Below are 14,763 nucleotides of genomic sequence, written 5' to 3' on the forward strand. Positions count from 1 at the left end.
TCAGCATAGTACTTTGGTAGTAAGGGATGTCCAATCCTGCAACTAAAAAGGTGCTAAATTGATTAGACATCAACCAACTTAGATCTAATAATTAAGTAGCTTGGTCTCTATAGCCATATATCAGTAACATAAAACTTGCAGTCCACTATCCCAATAATAAAAAGTTGCATAATGTAAAACATTAACAATAAAACATCTCAAATAACACCGACACAAGTGTGACACTAGTATTTAATGTGGAAAACCAATTTGGGAAAACCCACCAGCAACATATCACCAATTTTTCACTCTTTTGGAGTTAGCTCTATTAAGAGCCAACCCTGTTAAAGGTTACATGCACACAATTAGGTGTGACCCTACTAAAGGATTTAAACACTCTATTACAAGTGGCCTTGTTAGAGGACTTAAGACCATTCCATTAGAATTTCACCTTGATTAAAGGATTTACAAATGACCTTGATTAAAGGATTTCAAACTTATATAATGGTTAGTAAGTAACAACATGTTGATCTAAATAAATACAACTCACTTTGCAAACACATATCACAATTTGGTTAAATAGTTGATTCATTGATTGGCCTCCATTATCATCTCTAGCACTACTTTTCTTGGCTACCTTTCAAGGAATCACTCTTCACCTAAACACTTCACTGCTCAGCCTTCTACTCAAATTTCCCAAACAACAGAAACAACAACTACTCCAACCTTTTTAGGTCTACTAACCTCTACCAACATTAGCTCTTATGCCTCCTAAAATAGGTAGCTTGATATTTTGTCCCTTAAACATCATCATTGATCTTAGGGTTAGGTCAGATCCATTGAATCCTTCCATCTCTTCACTTCCTCCTTCCTCTTCTAGAAACATCTCCAAACTTCTCTTTGAATCCATGCATGGAAATTCTCAAACACGATTTCTTTTAATTAAATGTTCTAGCTCATTAATCATTATCTTCAACATGTTTTACACATTCCAAGAAGTCAACTATGTCGACCAGGAATTGAAATTCCTTAACACACTATAAAATGTTGTCACTCAGCCAACATTGTGTTTCTCAGCCCTGGTCATCACTATATTCTCTCGTTTGGGTTGTATTGTCTTTGCTTGATCCATCTACTGGTGCTTGGTCCAACTTCTTTATTACTCTATCTTTTGTTGGTGCTTGGTCAACACTAAATTTTCTCAGCTTCTATTGTTTACTTGGTTGGCATTATCATAACTCAACTTCAACTATAAGCTCCTTAATCTTCTACTTTGAAGCTCAGTTAAGCCTAAGTATTTGTTGTTCATTAATCATCTATTCCAGCCTTAAATACAATTGCCTTTTCCACTTAGTTTTATGGTTAAACAACACATTATATTTCCAAAGTCCAACTAATCAAGTGCTCATTATAATTCCACGTAACTCAACCTTTTCACTAGGTCCTCTTATTATCTCTTCTTCTCAAATCCTCTTCATCAGTCATCTTGCTATGACATTGTACTAAGGTAGAAACTGTCTCACTAATAAGGTTATGCATTAATGACAACATAACAATTCTTCCAATTGTAGTTTCCAACAATATGGTCAAACTAGACTCTTGGAAACAAATGATTTTAACCATGTGTTTTGGGTAACCTATTTTTTTCTTGTATTTTTATTTAAAGTCTTATTATGTTCTTTTGCAGGGGGGTTTTCGTATGACATATTAGCTGGCCAATGAGGACATACACCAGAGGCTTTTGTGAATTCTTTTATTATATTTATCTGATTGGATGCCATGATGTGTCTTGTGATTTAGATTTAAAGTTGAATTTATGAGATTTATTTGTGGTGCATTTATGTTTACTTGGGTTGGGAGAACTAATTTATTATTGAGTTGTTTGTTAAGGAACTGAGTCTGATTATTATGGGTGTTGTGGTATGAGACACAATTGTGGTTTATGTGCTTAGGGGACATTGTCTAGGTACATGTTTTACCCAAAGTGATCGGTACCAAGATAACCTATTGTAAGTTGTAAAACAAGTGATAACATAGTAATTAAAATATCTTGCCTAGTCCTTACCTTGAGATACATTAAAAAGATAAGTAGAGATATTTTCCTCCCATGCCTTGACTACTTGTATAGGATAAGAATGGGAATGAGATGATACCTAATGAGAGGTATGACTAGTTTTCCACATCTTCATGAGAAGGTATTTTGGTTTCACATGTGTTATGTTGAGTGTCTGGGGTCTAGAGTGACCAGTCTAGGGCAACTCAACACTTGAGGGTCATAGGTCTAATAAGAGACGAGTCTAGGGTAACTCAAGTAGTTTGACCATGCAATGAAACTCCCTAATATGTAGCGTGAGTCTCCTCCGTAGAATTTGTATTTGCCTCTGGTGTTATTTTTATTGTTGGATGTATTTATTGTTGATTATTTACTTTCATTAATGGCAGTTGATGATCTAGTTGGTTATTGTACTTTTGACATGTGGCTTTTGACTTGAAGTGGATATCTTCCATTGACTTTATCTCTTAATTTTTATACTCAATTTATACATTGTGTCTACATGTTGAGTTTGGTATATAGTCTTGGCATTGGATTGGGTGTCCATTCAATTTTATTATTTTTCTTTAGTAGTTTGTGTACCCTTGAGATAGAATTTGGCCATTAGGTTTCCTTACCTAGGATTATTTTATGGTTTGATTATATTTATGTGGATCATTCATTATCTTCCCTAAATGTTGGGAGTGGGAGCCTAATTAGGTGATCACACAATCAAGAGGTAATGACTTCTTACCATTTGGGTCCCCCTTAGATTTGGCAGATGTTGGATGCTCATTGATGCAGTTGTACCATTATCATTCCTAATATTATCTTGGAGACTTCTATTCGATTTATGTATATATATTATCATGTATCTTATATTATGATTTATTTGTATCTATTTTTGCATACCCTGTGACATGTGCAGTAGATGTTATTTATATGATGTTTTTCATTGTATAAGTTGAATTTGGAAAATTGCTTATGAGATGATCTATCTATTATTTATTTATGATTGAGAAGATTGTGCTTAAGATTTAAACCAATCAATAAAAATTATTAAAAGTGACTCAACATGAAGGAACCCTTGAGAAATATAATATGTATTGCAATTGCATATGTGGAATTGATGTGTATGTGTACATTGCTCCCACATTGTTACTAAATGATATTGTTCAAACTTTAAAAAATAAAAAGTTTAGTAAACATTGTAACATGTTAGTTATTTCTCTTGGGTTCTAGAGCAAGGTATTAAAAAAATAATAGAATAATAAATATGAACTCCAACATGCAAAAAACATCAAAGATGAACAGTTTACCTAGATATGTGATAAAAAAATTCAAGTGAAACACAATTATCAAGTACTTAATGACTTTTGACAAAGTTTTTTCTTCTTGTATTTCTATTTTTTTTATCATGTACTTTAACAAACATGAAACAATGATAAAAGTAACATTGATGAAGCAAGAACAATATGCTTCGCATTAAGATATGATGCATGGTTTTCTTTTTAACATGTCTACACTAGCAAAATCTTCATTCTCATCTCAAAATGAAACATTGGGAATTGCTTTAAAATATAAGAATAAATTATTTACAACCAAGCAATCACCATTGACCCATTTACAAGATTGTATAAATATCATTGTGAATATTTAAATTTATACTATTAATTATTTTGATCTAATATCAAAAAATTTCATAATCAACACTTAATCATAGAGATTTGATCAAATGCAATTGAAGCAACATCTATCAATTGACATGTGAGTGCTACAACATTTAAACGGAAAATAAAATTTGTTTTAAATCTAAGAATCATGTTTTCTTCAATTTGAAAGAAATGTATTGAATTTGAAGAGAACTATAAGCAAATAATAGTCACATGCAATTGGAGTCCCTCTCATTTGCAACAATTGGATTATGTTATTTTGTACGTATTTGTTTATAGTAAACTATAATTATCTATCATTTTCCTTTGAAATTGTTTTTTAATGAAAATATCCAATAACTACTTCTCTTATAATGTCAATGAATGTTTTAGTTGAAATGAATGTTTTAAGTATAATCAGGATAGCAATAAGCCTAGGTATACAGAGACCACAATAATTTATTAAAAAGGCAAATGAAGAAAAAGAAGTGAATTGAGCCTACTTCTAGTATAGGAAACTTGTTCCATGATCTTCTTGGCTTTAAATAGGTATTTGTTAGCATGAGTTATGATGGTATTCCTTTGGGGAAGTATCCTAAGCATTGGAGAGATTTTTTACATGATTTTCATGTTGCATTCATGACTATGTTTGTCAAAAATATCAACATATAAAGAATGAAGTCATACAAACTATGTACTAATGATCAAGTCAAGTGTAGTTGATGACATATTCTACATTGTGTCCTGATGAATTAGACAAGTGCACATACACAAAGTCAAAGATATACGAAATTTTTTCATACATTAGAGAAGACAATAAGCAGACATAGTACTTGATAAGGGGTTTCTGATGTTTTGATTATATATGTTTATAGGGATAGAATCATGATGAGAGCAATTAGACAGTGATAGTAGACAACCTAATGATAATTTCAGTGAGTGCACAAGGTCAGATGTCGCATATGTGAGAAGTTGTAAAGACTTTGAGCCGACAATGTTGTGTAATTGTAAATTAATTGTAATATCTTAATGAGGTCCTATTATAATTAATTGGAAAAGCCTCAAGGTCGACTTAAGGAATTATTCTAAGGATATGGAATAAAGGAAGGTTATTTTCCTTGTTGTGAAGTGTGTGATTTAGAGTAAAAGGGTGAATTATGCAAGTGATATGTGAAGTTGGTAAATGTGTGTAAGCAATCCAAGGGATTATTGGATGCAAGTTTAAAGATATGGTATATGAAGAAGGTTTTGGTCTGGTCAAGAGGAAAAAGGAGTTCAAGTTATTCATTTGTATTATTTTGTAAGGAATAATATAGAGACCATTTGGACAGCGAGTTTGGTGATCTTGCCCCTGAAGCTATTTGGACAGTGGGTCCTTCTGCCTTCTACAACTCCTAACAGGGATTCAAAGTCTTCTAACAAGGATTGATATATACTAAATGTATTTTGTTCGCTCCTAAAAAAGTTCATCCTCTTACAAGGAACTTTTATATTAGTACATCATTTTGTGGGTACCATCCCCACCGGGGTTTTCCCTGTAATCAAAGGTTTCCCTAGTTAACACACTTGGTGTTATTGTGTGTGTATATTCTTATGGTTGCTTATTATATTCTTCACATGTTTAAGGATTAATAAGGTTGATGAATTTTTTAATGGTTGGATAACTAATTCTCCCCCCTCAAGTTATCTTGGTAGACTTTACTTTCTAACAATTGGTATCAAAGCACCAAGTTCTTGAAGAAAAAGCTTAACAACTTAAGGAGATCAATGGTGGGTTACTTCAGAAAAGAAAGTCCTAAATTTGATGGAGTTAACTATGACAATTAGAAGGAGAAGATGAGGACTCATTTTCTATGTATGGGTCCAAGGTGTTGGTTGATGACAAAGAATGGAAAGAAGATTGTGGAAAAAATAAAACTTGAGGATTGCAGTGAAGTTGAAAGAGATCTATTTATGTGTAATATGCTTGAGAAGAATTATTGTCAGCTCTTCTTGAGAACAAATATATTCAAGTAAAATACTTAAAGACATCTCATGAAATTTGGGATGGCTTAGAATCTAAAAGAGAGAAAAACTATAAGAAGAATTTCAAGTCTAGAAGGCCTAGATATTGTTTGTATGCAAATGAAGGTGACAAGTTTGAAAAAAGAGTTCAAAGTGAAAGTGATGATGAATTGGGTTTTGTAGCTATAAAAGAAGAAAAATCTAAAGAAAAAAAAAAGTTAGAGAAGAAAAATTCCTTGTCCCACAAGTTGAAAAGAAATACATGATTGAATTATAGATAGTGGATGTTCACATCATATAACTAGAGACATGAATAAATTTGTTAATTTAGTAATCATGGTGGAGAAATTGTCAGAGTTGGTAAAAATGTAGCTTGTCATATCAAGGGAATAGGATATATTACTCTTGATGGAAAAACTAACACTGATGATGTATATTTTGTTGATGGATTAAAGCATAACCTATTGAGTGTTGGATAGTTGGTTGATAAAGGTTATCAATTGCAATTCACAGAGAAAACATGCATTATCAATGATAAACATGGTAAGTTGATTGGCATTGGTACAAGATCTAGAGGTAATGTGTTTCAACTGAATCCTACAGAGATGACTTGTTTAGTTGCAAAGGTGGGATAACAATTAGTTATAACATAAAAGATTTTGTCATATAAAATTTGATAATATTGTGAAGGTTAGTGTACATTTTCTATCAGAGATTTACCTAAAATTGTGAAACCTAATAATGTTGTTTGCAAAGAATGTGTTATGGCTAAGAAAAAGAAAGTTTCTTTTCCTTACAAGAAGTTCACTACCACATCGAAATTAGAGATTATTCATAAAAAATTTAGTGGTCCTAGTAGAGCAAGAGGATTTTATGGTGAAAGGTACTTTATGATTTTGTTGACTATTTCACTAGAATGATGTGGGTAGCATTTTTCAAAGAAAAGTCTGAGGCATTTTAAAAGTTTAAGTTGCTCAAGAATAGAGTTGAGAATTAATTTGGAGTAAAGATACAATGTTTGAGATCAAATAGAGGTGCAGAGTTTACTTCAAGAGAGTTTAACACCTTTTGTGAAGAAAATGGCATTAAGAGACAACTATCAACACCTAAGACTCTTGAGAAAAATGGGATTGTTGAAAGAAGAAATAGTCTATAACAAAAGCGATAAGAGGCATGATGTTTAAGAATGATGTATCCAAAATATTTTGGAGGGAATCAATCAATACAACAGTATACACCATGAATAGAGTATAAATTAGAAAAGGTACAAACAAGACTGACTATAAGTTATGGTTTGGACATGCAATCTGAATAAAATATTTTAGAATTTTTGGAAGTGTTACATAAACAGAGATGATGATATTGGTAAATTTGATGTAAGAAGTGAAGAAGGTATGTTCCTTGGTTATTCATTGAAAATCAAAGTGTATAGATGTTTTAATCAAAGAACTAAGACTATTGTTGAGTGCGCAAATGTGAAAAAGAAAGAATGTTGGATTGTGACTCTGATGAAGAAGAAGATAATCCTAAACCTATTAGAGAGAATATTGAAATTTTCTTTGTGACTAATTATGATTTATAGAATGGTGTACAAATTGTTGAACAAAGAGAAGAATGAAGATTTGAACCTAGAGAAGAAGTAAGAATTGTAACAACATCTACACCAAACAAGAATTTGACAAAGAATCACCCTGCCAATCAAATTATTGGAAGAAAAGACAAAGGAGTTGTGACAAGAAACAAAGCACATGAAGAATTTTGTTTGGTTTATCAAGTTAAATCAAAGAATGCATATGAGGCATGCAAGGATGATCATTGGATTCAAGCAATGAAAGAAGAAGTAGATCAGACTATGAAGAATGAGACATGGGAATTGGTTCCTAGACCTAAAGACAAGAATGTTATAGAAACTAAATGGGTATTTAGAAATAAGATGAATGAAAAAGGTAAGGTCATAAGGAATAAAGTAAGATTTGTATGCAAAGGATATTCACAATTAGAAGGCATAGAGTATGAAGAGACATTTTCCCCTATTGCTAGACTTGAAGTAGTAAGAATGTTCTTAGCTTATGTAGCAAGTAAGAAGTTTAAAGTATATCAAATGGATGTAAAGTCAACATTTCTAAATGGAGAACTTGAAGAAAAAGTCTACATTGAGCAGCATGAAGGATTTCTTTTGACAAAAGAAAAAGAAATGGTATATAGATTGAAGAAAGCATTGTATGGTCTAAAGCAAGCACCTAGAACCTAGCATGCAAGGTTGGACAAGTATTGCCAAAGTTGGGATTTTCTAAAGATACGACATAAGCAATTTGTATTTGAAAGAAATTGAGAATGTATTGTTTATTATTGTAATATTTGTGGATGACATAATTTTTGGAGATAATGATGCAATAAGTGACAAATTTTTTGATGATATAAGAATGAATTTGAGATGAGTATGATTGGTGAGATGTAAATTTTCTTAGGTCTACAGATTGTACATAATAGTTATGGTATCTTCATATCACAAGCTAATTATTTGAAAGACTTGTTTAATATATTTGGCTTGGAAAGTTGTAAGCTTGTTGGTACACCCATGAAAACTAGTCACAAGTTATCTAGCAAAGATGAGTCACCCATAGTTGAACATAAGAAATACAGATATATGATTGGAGGTTTGCAATATGTGACTCACACCAAACTAGATATCGAAAATGTAGTTGGGATAGCAGCAAGATTTCAAATTGATCTTAAGGAATCACATTATGCAACAATAAAAAGAATATTCAGATATTTGAAGGGTACACCTAATTTTGATTTATGGTATGATAGATCAAATTATTTTACATTGTGTGCATATATTGATGTCGATTGGGCAAGAAATATGGATGACATAAAGAGCACCAGTGGTGGAGCATTTTTCCTTGGAAGAAATTAGTTTCTTGGCTATGCAAGAAAAAAGATTGTATTTCATAGAGTATAGGAGAAGCAAAGTATGTGGCAACTGTAAACAATTGTGATTAAATCACGTGGATGAAGTAGATGTTGAAGGATATTGAGATAGAATTCTCATAACCTATTATCATACATTATCATAATACAAGTATAATAATTATGTCTAAGAATCATGTGTTGCATTCTAAGGCTAAGCATACATCTTTTAAGTATCATGTTTTGAGAGAGAAAAGTTGTGGAGAAAGAGATTAGATCAGAGTATGTGAGTAGAAAAGAGCATATTGCAAATATTTTTATGAAACCTTTGCGTAAAGATACATTTGATTATTTGTGATGTATGTTTGGGGTTATGCCTATGCCTACTTCAAAATAGATGATGCAAAAAATGCATTAGTCTAGTGGTACAGAGCACTATTGTTTATCTAGACTGAAAGTTGTGGCTTCCTAAATGGGAGAGTATCTATGATGAGCAGAGTCATCAAGGACTCTTGGTATTTGGTCTTAAACAATGTCTTTGGACACTCAAGTTGGTTAAAGACTTTGAGAAAATGATTGACATAATGAAACCTTTGTCATTGATACCAATGGGGGATATGATCACATGAAAAACATTTTCTAGTAGTATGTGGGAGATGTATGTATGGAAGAGAATTCTTCATAGATTTATTGTTGTCAGTAAAAATATTGAGCTATATCAATGGGGGAGAAGTGTGAAAACTAATGTATATCCATGTAAGAATAAGGAAATATAGATGAAGAGTTGTTCCTATGAATTAGAAGTGTGAACAACTAATGTCAATCCTAAGAATGAGAAAGCATAGAAAAATTAGTATTCCAGCGAGTTTTAGATTTGATTGATGAAGAGAACTTTAAAAGAAAAGAACAACAACAACAACAACAATAGACTTTGATTTGGTATTTTTGGAACTTAGATGTTTTTAATCTATGTTTCCATCAATGCCAAAGGAGGATATTGTTAGCATGAATTATAATGGTATTCCTTTGGGGGAGTATCCTAAGCACTAGAGAGACTATTTATATTATTGACATGTTACATTCATGACTATGTTTGTGATTAATGTCAACATAGTATTGTTTATGTAAAGACATGCAGGGTAGAAGACAAAAAACAAGGTTGTAGGAACTTTGTATTGATGATCAGGTCAAGTGCAGTTGAGGACATATTCTACATTATGTCCTAATGAAGTGGACAAGTGTGTGTACAGAGAATCAAAGACATACATAAGTTATTCATACATTATAGAAGATAGTAAGCAAACAGATTACCTAATAAGTGGTTTCTGATGTTTGGATTGTATCTCTTCATAGGGATAGAATTGTGATGAGCTTGGTTAGACAGTGACAATATACAACTTGATGATGGAATCAACAAGTGTGCAAGGTCAAAGGTCACACATGTGAGAAGTTGTAAAGACTGTGAGCTAATAGTGTTATGTAATTGTAATATCTTAATGAGGTCCTATTAAAATTAATTGGGAAAGCCTCAAGGCCAACTCAAGGAATTATTTTGAGGATATGATATAAAGAAAGGTTATTTTCCTTATTTTGAAGTGTGTGATTTAGAGTAAATGAGTGAATTGTGCAAGTGGTATTTGAAGTGGGATTACTGGATACAAGTTTGAAGATCTGGCATAAAGATTTGAAGAAGGTTTTGGTCCGGTCAAGAGGATAGAGGAGTTCAAGATATTCATTTCTATTATTCTACAAGGAATAATATAGAGACCAGTTGGATACTGAGTTTAGTGGTCTTTGGACAGTGGGTCCTTCTGTCTTCTACAACTCTTAACATGGTTGGAATCTCCTAACAGGGATTCAAAGTCTCCTAACACAGATTGATATATACAGAATGTATTTCATTGGCTTCTAATAGAGTCCATCCTCTTACAAGGAAATTTTATATTAGTACATTATTTTGTGGGTACCATCCCCACTGAGGTTTTCCCTAGTTAACATATCTAGTGTTATTGTGTATGTGTATCTTCTTATGGATGTTGATTATATTGTTTACATGGTTAAGGATTGATAAGGTTGGTAAATATTTTAATGGTTGGATAAATGATTCACGCCCCCAGTTATCTTGGTGGACTTTAATTTCTAACAACATTTGCATAAACTAAGAATAGTAATATAAAATCTTTCAGGTCATCAATGACAATATTGGTGTTTATATGTGGAATGACAAGTAAGAATGAATACTCAACATGAGTATTTTTACCAAGTACAAAACCAATAGTATCCTTTAAGTTTAATTTCCCACAAGAGAGACCAAACAAAGTGTAATTGTTTATTGACCAATATATAACCAAGCATATAAATGTCTAAATAATTTTCATGTGCCAAAGACCTTCCACAAAAGGTTTTTAGTCAAGGAAATAACACATATATAGGAAATATGGAAAGTATAATTGATGATTGAGAACCATATAATTTTTAGTACTAATGTTGATGGTATTCCTTTGGGGGATGGTGCAGGGGCACCTATCAAGACAATGAAGAAGACCTTGGTACCAGATAAAGAACATGGAGAAAGGACCTCTTTGAAGATTAATTGGAACATTCTAAGGCCAATAATGGCATATTGTAATGGACAAAGTACATTGAAGGTCAAAGGTCCTGATAAAGCCCTATGGGAAACATAATGTAATAAAATGGTCAAATGAGCCATAAGTGATAGTTGGGAGTAGTTTCTTATTTTTCGGCATTTTAATAAGGTCATAGGACCAATTCCAAGTCAGTAGCATAAGTTAGAAGGTTAGAAAATGCATAGAAACCATAGTTTGCAATTTGAATTTTAAATCCAAACGGTCACATAGTGTTTTGGAGGGAAAATAGTAACTTGTTATTTGTTTGATTAAATAAATATTTCCAACCAACTTGGTTAGTTGGGTAGGTATTCTAAGGTCTATTTAAGATGTCTCAGCCATATGAAAGGCAAGAAACATTGGTATGTACGGTATAGTACAGAAATTGTACAGACAGCCAAGAATTGAATAAAATTTTTGAGTTTTCTTGCACATTTGAAACATATTCATTCATGTTGGGAAAGTGTTATTAAGAGACTTTGAATCATATTTAATACATTTCTTAATAGTTTTAAATCTTTATTGCTGTTGTCACGCTGAAAGTCACAGTTTTGCCTTGTTTAAACATGAAGAAATGAGGGTTCCATCCAATGTGTACTCTTAACTGCTTCTTGGGATGGAACCCATAGCACTGACATGCCCAACTTACCTCTAATATGGAAGAAAATTGAATATTTGCAGGTTATTGAAAAAGAAATGCAAAGTTGAGTGCTGGAAGGACTAATTTGGGTACCCAAATGAGTGCTAGGTGTTATGCAGCCGTACATATGGCTTAAATAGGTATAATTTTTATTTGATATTCTTTTAATACATGATGAGTGGATGGTGAATCCTAAATTTTAGATCCTAGAAGTGTGTGCATGACTTGGATTGGTGATACCCTTGATTTTGAGGGTTTTAAGGCTTGAATTTGGGGGTTTCATATCAAAAGTCCTCATAGGATGGAATTGATGATGTATTTGTCTAATTAGGAAAAAAATATGATGAATCTATGAATTTGGTGGAATTTGGATAAGTATTTTGCATAGTTGCTTTGTAAAACCTCATGTTTTACCCTTGAAAAACAGTGACAGTCATGATTTTTGGCATATTTTTCCAAAGGAGTCCATATTAATTTTTGAGTATGTTATAGAACTCCCAAAAGGGTATCTAAAAAGCCTATTTATTTTCTTGGTGTTTCGGAAAGTTTCAGAGAAAAATCAAGAAAACAGGGTTTGCTGATCCAAAGAAGAGAATAGCCTAGTAAAGGGCAAAACTGGTCTTTTTTGTATCTACTGAAGATTTGTGGGTTTGGAAACCTTAGAAACATGTTTTTTGAAGTTTTTTAAAGTGTTTAGAGGTGGAGGAAACACATGGTGAAGGTAAATCCAAGTTTGGAGTCTTTGGTGGCATTGTGTGCATTTGGGAACACCATTGAAACATAGGGGTTTGGGTCCATATTGTGCTTGAATTTGCAAGTTTGTGGGTAGATCCTTCATCCTCTGCATTAGGGGAGTATCCCAAGAATTTATAGAACACTTGGGAAGATTGTTAGCATGATTCACATGTTGCATTCATGACTATGTGTGTCATTGACATCAACATTGCATTGTTTCTATGAAGACTGGAAGAGTAGCAAACAAGGAATGCGGTCATAGGGGTTGTGTATTGATGATAAGTTCAAGCATAATAAATGACATGTTCTACATTATATCATGATGATATGGATAATTTTGCATACAAAGAGTCAAAGATATGCATGATTTACAAAAGATAGTAAGTAGACAAAATATTTGATAAGTAGTTTCTGATGATTGATTTGTATCTCTTAACTAAGATAGAATTGTGATGAGTGTAGTTGGATAGTGATAGTAGATAGCCTAATGATGATATCAAAAATTTCACAAGGTCTGGTCACACATTTTATAAGTTGGAAAGATTGTGAGCCGACAATGTTGTGTAATTGTAAAATAATTAGTTATCTTAAACAGGTCCTATTATAATTATTTGAGAAAGTCTCAAGGTCGGCTCAAGGAATTGTTTTGAGGATATGGTATAAAGGAAGGTTATTTTCCTTGTGATGAAAAGTGTGAATGATGTATGAAATGCAAATTGTGCAAGTAATATGTGAAGTTGTTAAATGCATGTACACAATCCAAGGGATTATTTGGATGCAAGATTTGTGATCTGGTATTGAGATCAGAAGAGGATAAGTCTAGTCAAGAGGACAAAGGAGCTAAAGATTATTTCATTTTTTTTTATCATGTAAGTAATAATACAAAGATTAGTTAGATAGCAAGTTTAGTGATCTTACCCTTGAAACTATTTGGATAGTGGGTTCATATGCCTACTACAACTCCTAACAGGATTTGAATCACCTAATAGGGATTAAAAGTCTCCTAACAAGGATTGATATGTATTAAATGTATTTCATTATCTCGTAATAGATTCCATCCTCTAATATGGAAATTTTATATTAGTACTTCATTTTGTGGGTACCATCTCCACTGAAGTTTTCCCTCTGATCAAGAGTTTCCCTATTTAACATATATGGTATTATTATGTATGAGTATCTTGTTATGGTTGCTGATTATATTGCTCACATGTTTAAGGATTAATAAGTTTGAAAAATATTTTAATATTTTATTAACTAATTCACCTTTCCCCCCCTCTCAGTTATCTTGGTGGACTTTACTTTCTGGGTAAAAGCATAGATCTGTGTTACCGTTTATGATACCAAAACTTATTTTGGTCAAATCTCATTTCTTTATCAAAACTCAATTTTTTTTCAAAAATTAAAAATACCATTTTATAGATCTCAAATTCAATATCATCATTATATAAATTTTTGAGTGTTTTGATTAGTTATAATATGTTATAATCTCGAAATATTATAAGTCAATATTTCAAAATTTCAGAAGATGCTCCCTCAAAAAAGGAAAAAAATAGTAAATCATATCAAAAAAATTAAAAATTATATTTATCTCTAGAGGAGAGAGTCGTCTTCATGAATATGTAATTTTTTTTTAAGAAGGTATAGATTTGATAGGGAAGTTTTGATGGGAGAAAAATACTATTGGATTCTGATAAGGTCAAACTTGAGTACTTATAACAAAGAAAATATACATCAAAAATAATTATTTCTTTTTTGGTTCACTGGCTATACATTTCATCTATAAGATATTTTCAAATCAGAACAAAAAAAGATGATTTGCATATACTTGTTTGACAGGAACTACACCCTATTTTTTTTTACAGTTAAAAAAGGGACTTCAAAATAAAATAAAATGAATAAATTCTTACTCAAAAAAATTATAAAAATTATAGGCATAAATTTCATCCAATTCACACATTTCATCAGTTTACATCATCTTCATATTTTAAACACAAATACTATTTTTTTGTCATTAATGTTGAACTGTCACATTCTAATATCTCGTTTCTTTATAAAAAGTGACACAGGTTTGTGCTTATACCCTTCTAACAATAATTATAAAAACAAGTTTCATTTTCCAGATGTCTTCCATACAAGGCTCATAATCAAGATAATAACACTTAGTTAGGAAATACAAAACAA

This window comes from Cupressus sempervirens, chromosome 9 (assembly GCF_028749045.1).
Source record: "Cupressus sempervirens isolate cs-2001-9-10 chromosome 9, ASM2874904v1, whole genome shotgun sequence".
Lineage (NCBI taxonomy): Eukaryota > Viridiplantae > Streptophyta > Pinopsida > Cupressales > Cupressaceae > Cupressus > Cupressus sempervirens.